The sequence below is a fragment of the Saccopteryx leptura genome, chromosome 1 (genome assembly GCF_036850995.1).
Source record: "Saccopteryx leptura isolate mSacLep1 chromosome 1, mSacLep1_pri_phased_curated, whole genome shotgun sequence".
In the NCBI taxonomy this organism is placed as follows: Eukaryota; Metazoa; Chordata; class Mammalia; order Chiroptera; family Emballonuridae; genus Saccopteryx; species Saccopteryx leptura.
In genome coordinates this window covers 91,884,223-91,899,826 of record NC_089503.1, presented here as the reverse complement: position 1 = coordinate 91,899,826, position 15,604 = coordinate 91,884,223, and positions in this window count along the sequence as shown.

Sequence of the window (15,604 nt, the reverse complement as noted above, 5' to 3'; positions counted from 1 at the left end):
AACTTCACCCTGGGAACCTCCCCCACTCCTCTCATGTTTCTCTCCACCGCCTTGAAACCTTCCTACACTCCTGAGGGAGAACAGGTCCTCTCAGAAAAGGTGAGGACATATGCAACCAGGGATGGATATTTCTCAGAGATAGAATTGCCTTACCAAAAGGACAGGCTGAAACTCTCCTTTCTGATATCCACTGTTCCTTACATATAGGGCCAAAAGCTCTCTATCGGTTCTGACAACCACTCTTTTTCTTCCCAGACCTCCAGCAGACTATTGAAAAGTTACATGCAGCATGCACTATCTGTTCCAAAGCCTCTACACAAGGGGGACTCCGCCCCTGCTTCCCTACTCATCAACTGAGGGGGCATGTGCCAGGCCAGGACTGGCAAATTGACTTCTCTCATATGCCCGCTCACAAAAAGCTCCGTTATCTCTTAACTTTTGTTGATACCTTTTCAGGGTGGATAGAAGCCTTTTTCACCCCTTGAAAGACAGCAGACACCACTGCCTCCATTCTCGTTAAAAACATCAGTGTCCTCAACTGTCTGCAAGAGAAACTGCACAAGGATCTCTCCTCATACAACCCACTTAACTCCTGGTGGCTGCCACCCATCCTCACCTGGTGGCCCCTATCCTAGGTCCTCTTCTAATTATCAGCATATTACTCATATTTGTTCCTCTTTTTTAGATTCTTACAGGGCTGCATCTGCAAAGTTTCTTGAGTCACAATCAACCAGATGTTTCTACACCCATATACATGACTCCCCTCAGAACCACCACCTTCTGACCTCCCCTCCCCATGACGCCCCTAACCAGCAGGAAGTAGCCAGATGAATAGCGGCACCCCTATCTAACATAAAAGGTTGGTTGGCAATGGGGGAAGGTCATATGAGGAACCAGGTCTGTAACTTTGGCTGGAACTGCCCACACCCATGAGCACCAAAAGAAACTTCCCAGGAGCCCTTTGAAAAAGAATGATCATCTGTCAGCCAATGAAGTTTCTCCACATCATATCAACTCACCGTCACCCTACTGACCTAAAAACTAGCCTTTCGGCAGAAGAATCTGCACGACTTCTCTGGCCCGTTTTGCGGACCAGAGAACCTTGTCTGGGATGCGCTCTACTAAATAAAGCTTTTGCCACATTTGGTGGCTACGCCCTTCTTTCTTCCTCAGTGGGGAAATACCTTACAGAAGGGAAAGATCATATGGAGACACATTTCCACAGACACAAAATAGCTACCGGATGAAAGAAGACAACAGCTGGCTGTTACAAAGGTAACTTCCTGTTTCGGCCTGCACCATAATGCTTCATAACTTGGAGAAAAATTCCAAGCCTTAGAAGAGCTCTTCTAAGAGATACAAAATAGGTATTTTCACTTTTTTTTTTTTTTGTCCTACAGTTCATAAAATTTTTTAACCTTGAATGATGTTCCAAGAGGCCTCCAAGTTAACCAAATAAAGTGTGCAGGCTTTTACCAGGGGGCTCATTGCTTGAAGTCATCCTGTGAATTTACATTACCTTTCCCCTCAGGGCCAGGAAGGGCTCTTTAGAGATTGGTTGGTTTGTCTTGAGTGCAATAAGGGGTAGAAAGGCATAATTATCTCCATTTCTCATGTTTGTTGAAATGAACTTAGCCAGAAATGCTAGCTAGTATTTAGATCCTTCTATTCTTGAATTTTAGTCCAGGATATAGCTTATTCCACTTCATTTCAATTTTATTATAAAATCATTGGTCTTCAAAATTTCCTATTTCTAAACCTCATCACTCTTGTTTAATTGCTTTCTCTTAGAGCAGAACAGTAACTACAACAGCAATTTGTAATATTTGGCATTTTGGACAATGCTGCATACTGAGTAAGCTACAAGGTTCTTCACTCTCATATAAAATAAATATTTTATTTAATCTACATGGAGCTAATTTTTCAGCATTATAATTGGATATAATTTTGCTTGAATTTCATGACTTTACACTCCTAGTGTCTTTTCATTAATTTTCTTTTATTTAATAATGTCTAATTTTATCATTTAATGTTGATTAATGGTTAATCAGTGTTAAAATACATCTTTCCAATCTATTGAAAGCTAAACTCTAAATATTTTCTTATTTTTCCACCCTAGGCATGAATCACTTATCTGTCCCTCTTTGAGGCCATATAATAACTATTTAGGTAGGACTCAGTATCAGACATTAGAAATTTAGAAAACCTTAGAGGTTTTATTTTTTATCCTTACTTGCTCTTATTGTTACAAACTGACCATCAAATGGAAATATCATCTTTAATTCCTGTTTCCTTTTGTGTTGATAAAGGATACTAATGCTGTAAAATACTGGGGAAAAAAGCAAAAATATTAGCTTATTACAGCGTGAGCTTCTCCTGCTGTTAGTTACATATCAAAAATGAGAGCTAATAAAATTTATTTCAGGCATATCACAATAGAACAAAAATTTCCATTACTATACAGTAACTATGATCATCTGACTAGAGCTTAGTTTGACAGAGCAAAAGTCAGCAGGTTAAAAATAAATGCTATTGTTTATAGTTGTTTTTATTGATTTTAAAAATCTTTACTTCTTTCCTTGGTTTTTTTAATCCCCTCTCATCCTGACTCATCTTATACCTATTTAGAGCTTTCTACATTTTTGACTAAATGACTTTTTAGTGATAAAATGACTTTCTACTCATAAGAGGAGTTAGGAAAGAACACATTGTTTCCACATGAAAAAATATCTGTTTAGTTTTCAAAGACTCTAAACCAACTCTCAACTTTAAGAAAGGAGCTTTCCCTCTGGAACCACACAGCTGAGTCAGGAACAAATCAGAAGCCATGAAATCAACAGCGCAGTGAGTAGAAACAGATCTGAAGACAAGGACTGGAGTCTGGAAAGGGCTGAGAGTAGCTGGACTTCCCAGCCTTTCCCTGATTTCTCTTCTGCTGAAGCTGCTCTGACAGATCTGAAGGATGACACTGGGTGTCCACAAGACAAAACAGGAGGAAATCTAAAATTCTTCCTTTGGTTTAATGTGAAATTGATGGCAGTGTGAATAGTAGCGAATTAGCAATTTGTAAGACCACTGAGTTAGATTGTTCCATATTTTCAAGCAACTACAAAATAAGTTCTAGAAATGTAATGAAAGGAAATGTTTGTAGCATAATATGTAACTATTTTTTTAGACTCTCATCCCTAGTTACTGGCATTTTATATCACCTATGCAAACACATCTGGGAAAGAACTTTAGTTTTGGAGTTAGTTAGGCCCACCTGTTATGTACTTACGGAATCATTTACTTTGCCTCCATAGCATTCATCAACACTGCCTTCTCTTGATTGCTGACGTACTGCCTCTCCAGGCTCTGACATCTCTGGGCAGAAGAGATATGTTTTGTCATATTCACTGTCATATCTCCAGTTCTGAGCACCAGTAGGCCAGCCATAAATATTTTTAACAGATAAACAGAAGACTGAATAAATGAGTAAATACTGGTTGAGAGGTCAGCCCACATCTCAAAGATTTCCAGACAACACATGAAATCTACTGCAAATGTTCTGTCACAAAAATAAGAAAGAAGATAGATGCGCACACAAAAAAGATCTGTCATCTTCACGCTCAAATGTTATCTTTAATCAAAACAAATATTTGTCCTCAAAAGCTTATTTCCTTGTATGTGTATATGTGTATAGAGAACGCTGTTTTATACATAATTCCTTAATTCTGTAACAATTTATTCAGGCATTTTAACACAAGAGCACCTGGATAAATTTTAGATAAGAGCTTTGTATTCCTCTCCCCCACCCCCAAAGTATCATAGAACTCATGCCTTGTTAATTGCAAACAGTTTCCAATCTGTTTTGATCCTGGATTCATATGTTTACTAGGCCTGAAAAAAACAACAACATGCTTCTATACTGCCGGTCACAATATAAATTAAACACCAGCTGGGCTTATGAGTCAGTGGTTAAACATTACTGTGGCCTTATATCATGGCATAATTCCAGTCGTTAGATTAATTACTTATAATAAATACTCAACATAAGCTAAGGGTTCTCTCAGAGGGGTTTCAGAAATGAAGAAGAAAGATTTAATTAAAAATAAAGTTGAAGGAGTCCATCTTTAGCTGACCACCACTAATGTCTTCACATTCCTGTTTATAGCAGGCCGTTTTTGTTTTTTTTTTTCAAAGGTGTTAAAACCACACATGGGTCTGGGGGGGAATAGTACCATTTGTCTGACTCAGTCAATATGTCTGGGCAGAATGAGGGAAGCAACATTTGAATGTGGAGATGATTAGAAGGCCCAGATCTGCTACTTTGCTTATTATATGAATCTGAACAACTGCTAAACACCTTTGAGCCACTAAAAGCCTTTGAGCCTAATTTAGTCCATTCATCTGTCAGAGTCTGAGCTCTGTGACTAGCTGGGTGACCTTAAGCAAATTACTTAGCCCTCTATGACTGTTTCCCTCTCTATAAAATGGGAATACTTAGACTTCTTACCTCAGAGTGTTATTGTGAGGAGTGAATGAAATAATATTTGTATAGCACTTGGAACACAGACTAGATGCAGCAAACATTCCACAAATAACCATTACTATCATTTATATCGTATTCTCTATGAACATTCTATTTTTACATGGGTTCAAAGCACACAAAAACCTGAAGATTTAATTTAATTATGCAGGCAAAACTTGGAGTCAGCCAGTGGTCCACAATTTCCCCTGACACCAATTCCATCTGCCCTAAACCTTCATGCAATATGTTCGGAAGCTTGGACCACTATATCAGTCTGCCGTGGCCGCCATAACAAACTACCCCAGAGTGGGCAACTTCAACAACAGAAATTTATTTTATCTCAATTCTATAGTCTAATAGTCCAAGATCAAGATGTCAGCAGGGTTTATTTATTGATTTTTTTTGAAGACCTCTCTCTTTGGTTTTCAAATGTCCCTCTTCCAGTATCTTCACATGGTCTTCCCTCTAAGCATGTCTGTGTCCTAACCTCTTCCTCTTATAAGGACACCTCATTTTTACCTAATTGCTTCTTTAAATAACTTATCTGCCAGTGTGGTTACAGTTTGAGGTATTGGGGATTAAGACTTCAACATATGAATTTGAGGGGACATAATTCAGCCCATAACAATCACTAATTTTAGTTTTGGTATTAGTCTCAGGTCTCAGTTACAAGTCAGCCGTGGGAAGCACTTGTGCTCTTTCCCTGCTGTTTGTCTCCTGGAAGGGGACCAGTGTGAGAGGGTAAGCTCAGTCACCGAGGAGAGGACGAGACACCTTCCAAAGGGTCAGTTTCTTCCTACAAGCACATTCAATGACATTAAGTGTGGAGGAAATAAAATAGAGAAATTAAGTTTACTTTGCCTCAAGCAATAGAAGCTGCATTTATGTTCTGAACCATCCACCCCTTAAGGTCAGCTTCCAAGCAAGTTTCCAAAGACCAAGAACTGGGCTCTAGTGTGCTAGAGTCAGAAGCTTGCCTGGAATTTCACATTTCCCCAGGCCCTCTGAAGGCAAGTCCACCAGTGCCCACTAAATGACAAATCAGGAAGCAACTTAAGTGTCTATTAATGGATCTATAGAAGAAGAAATAGTGGTATATATAGCTATATATAGATCACTATATGTATATCATATTATATGTATAATGGAAATTATTCAGCCATAAAAAATAATATGGATGGACCTCAAGGACATAATGCTAAGTGAAATAAAGCAGGCAGAGAAAGGCAAATGCCATATGATCTCTCTTACATGTGAAATTAAAACAAACAAATGAGCTCATAAATACAAAGAACAGATTGGTGTTGATAAGAAGTGAAATTTGGGGTAGGAGAAATGGGTGAACTATTTTTATTGTTGTTTTTAGTTTAAGTAAATTGACTTTGAAAAATGACAAATATAGTTAGATGTAGTTATCAAGGACTAGTCGCTTAGCTCTGGGAGCTTGGCTCTGAGATTCAGCTGAGCCCCAGCTGGGGTGGTTCTCCCACAACTGCTCCTTTTTTCTCAGATGTGCTCTTGCCTTCACCCATGTCTTGTTACTGCCATCTCTTCTTTGTTGTTTCTTTGAGTGTTCTTGGTCCTTACCCCTAGGCTGCTGGGATCCTGCTTCTCATTCCCATCAGGAAGGTGCTGAAACCCTTAACAGGGTTTTTATACTTGGCTGCTGGAGAGAGGAAAATTCATCCCTGAGGTTTACACCCAAGAAGCTCACCCCAATGGACCTTTATTCCATCTTTCTGAGTACCCGTCCTCATGATGTAGAAGGTCTAAGCACTACCTCAAAGCCATTCAGGCATTCCTGCAGAAATTCATTTAGTAGTAGCTAGGTAAGTACTATGCAAGTACGTGCATGATGCAGATTTAATTGGTCTAAAATTTCCTTCTGGGAATGAATGGAACATAGTGAATGAAACATACATAGGTCTTGAAATTCAAAGAACTGAGTAAATTCTTGTTTAATTTTATTTCTTTTTTGAGTAAATCATTGGCAAGAGCCTACTGTGTGCTCTACAGCTGTGATCTTGAATAACAAATACCCTGCATCTCAGTTTTTTATCCACAGAATAAGAATATAATTACAACCTTGTATAATTCTTATAAGAACTGAATGGCACAAGAAATTGCAATGCCTTGGCTTATACACTAGCTTCTCAATAAATAATTATTATTTTCAGGTTAACGAAGAGTATCAACAAGTAGAGTTATACTGCTTTCTACTGGACATGCCATCTGCTCAGCAGTGACCCTTATCCCATTTCAGTGAGATCTTTTCTCGAGGTTTCCTCAAACATATCTCATTCCTTCTTTCAACATACAGATTTTGACTATAAACTCTGCCCCAAGAATAGAACCAGGCCCAAGAGATACAACAGTGAACAAAAAAGGCATAACCCCTGAAAGCAAGAGTCTTAGAGTGATGTGGAAAAGACAGACATTGAACAAGGGATTCAGATGTGCTGTATGCTCCACATAAGTATGAAGCACTGCGGGGGTCTATACCAACAGGACCTTACTCCTGAATAACTTAGGAGCCACTACTGGTGGCATCTTTGGCTGTCTAATAGAATTAGTTAGGAAAATACTTACAGTATCCAAAATGTACTAACACTAGTATAAGAAGTCCAGCTAAGTTAATAGCATTCCTGCAGTCAATTCAGCTTTCTGGATATTCCCACGACTTGGGTAAATTTTGTCCAAAGTGGCACTGATATGAAAGGCATGTCCTGTCACTCCTGGGAATATGTGCTCTTGTTTCATAAGACCTGGCTTCCAGAAAAGAAATGAGAAAAAAACTGACATGGCCTTTTTGGTAATGAGAACATTCTTTTCAGGCCCATTCCTGGCATTATAATTTTATTTTTGCAAAAGCTTCCTAATGCATACCACTTTAACCCACCGGAGTGAAGACAGTAGATTGGCAAACTGGCTGTGGTTCTCAATATGAGCAATTTAAACAAATGAGGATGCAGCAAGACTTCTGCTTCCAAGTCTTTCTGTGACCTTTATTTATAACACGGATTGTATTTCTTTTCTCTCTTTGTTTCATTTTGTTTTTCCTTTTTTTTTGGCTTTGATTTTACCTTTCTTTCTCTTCCTTTTTGTGATTGCCTTAGTACTGTTGGAAGGAATTGAGAAGTCAAATTCTTTGTCCTCAGAAAAGGGGCTGCAGAGACAGTCAATAGGTCTATAGCATCCTGACTTTACACTCTCTAGACAATCCATTGCAAATTATCACTTACCAGAATGGAGCAGTAGATGTGCGCACTCTGGGACCAGTTTCCTCCAGTGATCCAATTAGGGACCCAGATATCTCCATGGAAATATAGGAAACAATCAGCACCGAGTAATTGTAGGACAGTAGGTGGGAAATAGGTCTCTGTTTATTATAGGTGATGAGTAGACAGGAATGTAACCCTCATGAGCCAAATGAAAACCATAGTGGCTAAGAGGTTTATGCCCTAACTATAGTTTTCAGTGACTGCTTACCTGGTTTAAAGTCTCTCTAGATTTGTAGGCAGCAGAGCTTCCTAGAGGTGCCAAAGAGGGTTATTTTTTGCACACTACACTAGATACACTGGATCTCCTTGACAACCAAGGTAGGAAGGAGTTCACAGAATAACTAAAAACCTTTTTGGTAAAACAAAATGCAAACATTTAAAAAACAACTCTTTTATTGTAAACTTTATTTGAAAATATTTTGCAAATATATATAACAAAATTTGAAAATATATTAAAGAATATTTTTAAAATACACATATATAAGAAGAAAAACAATGTTTATGGATATATAAACTCACATGCATTTATTGACAACTCCCAATGTGCTTTTTGTAATTGTATAATGTTCATTTATATAGAAGTAACATAATTTATTTAACTAACCTTCTATTGATTGACAATCAATTGTAATTTATTGCCACTATAATTAATGCTCCAATAATCACCACTTCACTGCGCTGCCTTTAGCTGTATCATTGCATGGTTATGATTATTATTTCTGATACATTTTTAAAAATAGAATTATTAGGTCAAAAATGTACACATGCGAATGGTTCTCGGATAATTGCTGCCAAATATTCCTTCAGAAGAGGTACTTAGTGTCCCTCTCACCAGCAGTCTGTGAGAATCTACATTTCCTGAAGACTTGTTCTAAATAAAAATACACTAATTTCTATTTTATTTCTTATTTCTTATGTACAAACACAAGCCAACTCTTGCTCGTTGTTCTGTTGCTTGTTCTCCCATCTTATTCCCTGTCAGATTGCTGCTTGAAATTCTTTCCACCTAATTCTCTGTGTGTGGTCTGATGGAACTGGCCCTTTTCTCCACAATACTTTATTATCAGCAGGAATGCAATGCTTCATCTGACCCTGACATAACAGCTCTGAGGTCTGGCAATAAACTCCTCTTATCTTGCTTATCACATCTGAAGGTCAGAGAGGTAAGGCTGCAAATTCAAGTCTATTTTTGACACTGAAAGCCAAATACTTCACGTTCATTTGAAACATCACAAACCCTCATTGTTTTCTCTTGCTGAATGCATTTCTGGAAACTCTTGATAGATTATACCCTTCGTTAGATCCTGTATAATGAACTGATACTATGTGATAAGGCAAAGATTGATTTTGCTTTTCTTTTACAAAAGAAAACACAACTTCTTGTTTGAAAAGCATCCATTTTAAGGTCTCTTTAACCCTGTCCCAATTAGCAAGAAATAATACTGATGTCATGGCCCATTATCCTGCTCCCCAGCAATAAACTCACAACTGTAGGTAGTATAGATCTAGACCTACACTATCTAATACAGAGTAGCCAATAGCCTCATGTGGCTATTTAAGCTTATATACATATTAATTATATTAAATAAAATAGAAAATTCAATCTCTTAGTTACATTAGCTATATTTCAAGTGATCAATAGATTAATGTAGATAGTGATTCTGCATTGAATAGAGTATTTTCATGTTAAAAAATTCTATTAGACATCTTTCATCTAGACACTTGTTTTTGAGAATTTTCAGAAAAGGATGGAAGGTAAATTTAGAAACAGAATTTGTAATTTACTTCTTTACTCAGGTTCAGGTTATTTTTTACATATTTATGTCTTTCCCACGGTCAAGTATTTCTTTTTTCAAAGCACTCTGTCTTCTTTATTTCAACATTAATTCTGTGATTCATGCACTGACAGGAAAAAAATATTTATAGATCACTCGTAGTGAAGAAATTGGATTGTAACAACATATTGGAGTAAAATGCAAAAGACACATTCACCTCATGAGTAGCATATCTAACCTAGACCTGTTTTCCTAGCACTGGATTCTGTCTCTATTACTTCCTGCAGCCTTACACGAAGCTGCCAGTCCTCGAAGAGGCCTCTGGAAAGACTACCTCCTGGCCTCAGTTAAGTCACTTATTCAACACATATTTATTTACTGAGCATTTACTATGTGCCCAGCAATATCCTCAGCACTGAGGATACAGAAGTGCTTGAACAGACAAAAGTATCTGCCTTTATGGGACCATACATTTTAGTAAACTAGTGAGCACTATGATCTGGGACTTTATAGTTTTCTTAAATACAACAAGCTTTTTTGAAGCTTCTAACATATAATTTGTTTTTACTTTAGACTCCCAACTATTTTCCATTTCACATTCATTCAGCTTAGATAACCTCACACCTATCATTTGTAAAAATCCCTTTGCTCTCATTTAATACCTGCCTCAACATGCTACTTAAGACAGAGAACTACCCTTTTACTAGCTCAAGAGAACCAGATTATCACTCCCCCAAAACAAGAAAGAATGAATCCTTTCCATAAGATTTACATTAAATGATATATGAATTATTTTTTAATTTAAATCATCTATTTATTTTTTATTTACAGTTGACATACAATATTACATTAGTTTCAGGTGTATACCTCACTGATGAGACATTATATGACTTACTAAATGATCATCCAGGTAAATCACACACCCACCTGACCCCATACGTAGCTATTAGAATATTGTTGACTATATTCCTTATGCTGTACTTTACATCCCCATGACTATTGTGTAGCAACCAATTGGTACTTCTTAATCCCTTCACTTGTTTCACCATCCCCCCTAGACCTCCCCATCTGGCAACCATCAAAACGTTCTCTGCATCTATGAATCTGTTTCTGTTGTGCTTCTTTATTTATTTTGTTTTTGTAGATTTGATTATTCATATATATGTATTTATTGCATTTTATAATCAATATTTTTTTTCTTCCTCTTCTTAAAGAAGATGGTTTAACATTTTATGTCATACTGGTTTGATGGTGAACTTGTTTAGCTTTTTCTTGTCTGGGAAGCTCTCTATATGTCCTTCATTTCTAAATGATAGCTTTATTGGGTAGAGTAATTTTTGGTTGTAGGTCCTTGCTTTTCATTTCTTTAAATATTTCTGGACTGCAATATTTTTTCAAAATATCACCTGACAGTCTTCAGGAAGCTCCCTTGTAAGTAACTAACTACTTTTTCATGCTGCTTTAAAGATTCCCTCTTTGTCTTTAACGTTTTGCGTTTTAATTATAATGCATCTTGGTGTGGGCCTTTTTATGTTCATCTTGTTTGGGATTCTCTGTGCTTTCTAGGTTTGTATATCTATTTCTTGCAAATAGTTAGAAAACTTTTCTGTCATTTTTTTCAAGTAGGTTTTCAATTTCTTTCTCTCTCTCTTCTTTTTCTGGCATTCCCATGATGCAAATGTTGGTACTGAGGTTTCTTACACTATCTTCGTTCTTAGATTTTTCTTTTTGTTGTTCTGATTGGGCGTTTTTGTTTCCTCATACCCTAGATCACCAATTTGATTTTCAACTTTATTCTATTATTGATTTCCTGTAAATAATTATTTCCGTTAGTTAATTTAGCCTTACTTTCTGACTGGTCCTTTTTTATGCTGTTGAGGTTCTCATTAAGTTTATCGAGCACCCTTATAAAGTGTTTTAAATTCTGCATTTAGGAGATTGATTGTTTCTATTTTGTTTAGTTCTTTTTTTGAAGTTTTGTTTTTTCATTTGGGACCTACTTCCTTGTCTCCTAATTTTGGCAGCCTCTCTGTGTTTATTACTATATATTAGGTAGAATTACTATGTCTCCTAGGCTTGGGAGAGTGGCCTAATATAGTAGGTATTCTGTAGGGTCTAGTGGCACAGTCTCCCCAATCTCCTAAACTGGGCACTCCAGATGTAATTTTTCCCTTAGTGTGGGCTGTGTTCACCCTCATCTTGTAGTTGATTGCTGTAGGTATATCAGTGGGAGAGATTTAACTACAGGCTAACTGGCTTCAAAAACTGGCTGCAACCACTGACCACAGGTGTAGGATCAGGTGTGTGCAGGGTTCCACCCCACAGAGTAAAGATTTATTTCAGTGGGGTTCTGGTGCCAACTAAGTCTTTTTCTTGAATGTGCCACTTGTGGAAGTGGTTGAGTGGTGCTTCAACATGGTCTAAAGCTGTCCACTGGGTGCACTGGTTTTGGGGTCACCTGAATGGTGCAGGACAAGGTTAGCTGCCACTATGGTCTGCCCAGGGCCACTCAGCATGAGCTACAAAGCAATCTGTATAGAGCTGCTCCTTGTACTGGGCTTGGAGATGTCTAGGCAAAGCCAAGCTATCAACAAAGGTAGGCTGCTGCTAGTCTCAGGCCAGGGGCCACTTATCATGAGGCCAGATGTTGCTTTTTTGAGAGATTTTAGGGAAGTCTAAAGAATGAGCCACGTACACAGAAAAGCCATTAAAAACAGCTTGGGTGGGCCCACAAGTTGGGTGGGGTAGGTTCTCAGGGAATCACTAGGGTGGGGCACACAATGTGAACCTGGTTGATGAAGACTCTAATATGGCACCCATTTGTCAGCTCTGTACATAAAGGGCTCAGGAAAGGAACAGTGGCCTCTGCCAGCACTTCAGTCTGGTACATAGCTGCTCCCATCTCTCTTCCTGATGCCAGACAATTCAGTTTCTCCTCATATGTCCCTAGTACCTGTTGAGCTGCTACCTCAGTGCTGGAGCTCAAAAGGAATAAGTTTGAGTAAGTCTGTACATAGATCCTTTAGAGAAACTGCCTGTAAATTCAGCAGTCATCTGTCTCACTCAGCCACTATTCCCGCTGGTTTTTACAGACAGAAGTTATGGGAACTTCTCTTCCCGGCACTGGAATCCTGGGCTGGGGCAGGGGGCGGGGGGAGTGTCTGGTGTGGTGCTGGGACTCCCTTACTCTTTTGGTGCATCTCTACAGCTAAGGTACCACTCCAATTTTTATTCTCCACATGTGGGTGTGTGGCCAGCTTGCTCTGCATGTCAATCACTCTTACCAGTCTTGATGTGGCTTCTTTAAATCCTTGGTTATAAGAATTCCATTCAGCTAGGTTTCAGGCGATTCTGAATATTGGTTGTTTAGTGGTTTAATTGTATTTCTGATGTGTTGTGGGAGGATGCAAATACAGTACTGCATTTATTTATGCCACCATCTTGACCAGAAGTCTATAGGCACTCTGAATTTATTTCAAGCTTAAATTATAATGACTAGAATATCTTTATTATATGCGGCTTAAGTGTCTGTTTGTCGCAGATAGCTTATTGATTGCTTGCATAACTATACTAGCCAATGGGGTGAAGTTGCCACGGCTGAACACAAATTGAGCGGGTCAGGGGGAAGGTGAACATTTGTTTGCATTGGCAATCATCTGTTTTACATAAAAACTACGTCTTAACGTAATTTCTTTTAAGAATGCCTCCTAGAAAATACAGCGCTGAAGAGGAGAGAAAGGGAGCTAAAGCTGCACAAAAATGGCTTTCTCGACAAAAAGAAACCACTGAGCAGAGAAAGACAAGGCTTGCTTCAGTCGCAGAGCAAATGCGTCTTTCTCGGCAAAATGAGACTGATGAGCATAGAGAAACAAGGCTTGCCTCAGATGCAAGACAAAAAAGCCTTGAACAAAGGCAGGAGAAAAATGCAAAAAAACGACAGAGTAATGCTGACTGAAACGCAAAAAGGATTAAAACAGTTTCAGCCTGACCTGTGGTGGCGCAGTGGATAAAGCATCGACCTGGAAATGCTGAGGTCACCGGTTCGAAACCCTGGGCTTGCCTGGTCAAGGCACATATGGGAGTTGATGCTTCCACCTCCTCCCCCCTATCTCTCTCCTCTCTCTCTGTCTCTCACTCTCTCTCCCCCTCTCTCTCCTCTCTAAAATGAATAAATAAAATAAAATAAAAAATTTAAAAAAAAAGGCTTGTTGATTTAATAAATATACATATATATTAAAAAAAAAAAAAAACCAGTTTCAAATGGAGAAACTTTAATTTTTGAACAGGAAACCCCGTGGGGCACTAAGCAAAGGGGCGTCCTCGCCGCCTGCCCTGGGTAATTCAGTTTGAATTAGCAGACACCTTTGCACAATCATTTTAATTACAATTTATAATATCTAGAACAGCGGTCATTTTGTATGACCACCAGGCTTTCTAGTCTTTGTATAGTACATCTTGCTAGCGATGTGATGGACATGTACTAAATGTTTCAAAGGCCAGTTTCTGAAAAAAACTTTTGATGGTTTATATGCTCTATCCACGTATATAAAATATTGCTTACTTGATAGACTCTAATTAACCACAGTAGAGGGAAACATGATGACATAGGAGAATGGATTTTATATGATGTTTTAGCATTTATTCAAAGAAAATTCTTACGGCTACAACAACTTTTTTCCTGTGGATAGGTGAAAGTGGACTTATTTCATTCAGATGCTATTGTGATTCTGAATCTGGCTGGTTGATGGGGGCGGGAGGGAGTGGTTTGTGCTGCTTCTTTTCCCTCCCAAGGGACATTCAGTTTGAAGGGATAAATACATGAGGAAATCTGTTCAAAAATAATTTAAATCATTCTGAGGACATTAAAGGGAAAGTTCCAAGTGATACTAAAATGTTTAATAATACAAAAAACATTGCAGATTATTTGAAACATCATGATTAATTGAAATTGGTCACTGGCTGCCAGTTCCCTGACAAGAAATAATATGATTCTTTGTTGATGGCACAAAAGTTAAGTCAAATATAGCTCTACTGTTAAAGTGCTGAAAGGAAATATTAACAACTGCAGAAACATACATTTATACTTTCTGATTAAATTTTATGTTTAATCCTAAATCACAATACTAATATTGAAAGCGTAGTAGTAGTCAGTGTTTTAGGTGAAATCTATTTTCCAGGTCTACATATATTGGTAAAATAGTCCTTGTGAGGCTCTTCATTTCTTTAAGGATTTGAGATGGCCTTTTGTTGCTGATATGAGTAATCTATTGCAAATCAGCAAAGGAGAGCTGTGTTACATGAGGACATTATTACTCTGTTAATATGCAGTGATTCAATATTATCATTCTGCTAATGTTTTTTAATTTGTGCATCACTTTTTGATTTAACAAATATTTATTTAGTGTTTACTTTTAAGAAATAAAATCTCTGTTTTCTTTTTAAAGAAGGAGAAGCAGTGCTGACAAGATTCATAATTAAAAATATATAATACTAAATGGTTGTTCACTGGTACCTGATGTTCTCCTAGATGTTAAGGCAGGAGAATTTAATGGTTTTTACAACTTCAGAGTCTATTAAATAAATATATCAAGTGTTTGCCTTATCTATAGGCAAAGCATAATTTACTCTCAATAAATTCATGTATTCAAAGAGGATTATATATAATTATAGCTTATTATTTTTAAAGAATTTCACAATTGTGAACTATTCTGGATTTCTCAATTTAATATGTGTTGTTGTTTTCCAATGACATTAAAGACAAAATATATTAGTTTAAGATCAGAAAGACACCAACACCTTGCTTGAGAGTGATATGTGCATAATTATCAGTACTGATGTAGTAGAAGGATGTAGTAGAAACTGCTCATTGCTTGGGTTGATTCTCATTTCCTTCCCAATATATTTCATCCATGCTTATAACTGACTCACGTTGACTCCAAAGAAAGTTATTTTTTTTGATAGGCTGAAGTAATTTGAAGATGCAAAGAAGAAAGCTGGAGTTTCTCTTTGCTTCAGTGTATGAAAACTTCCATTCATTT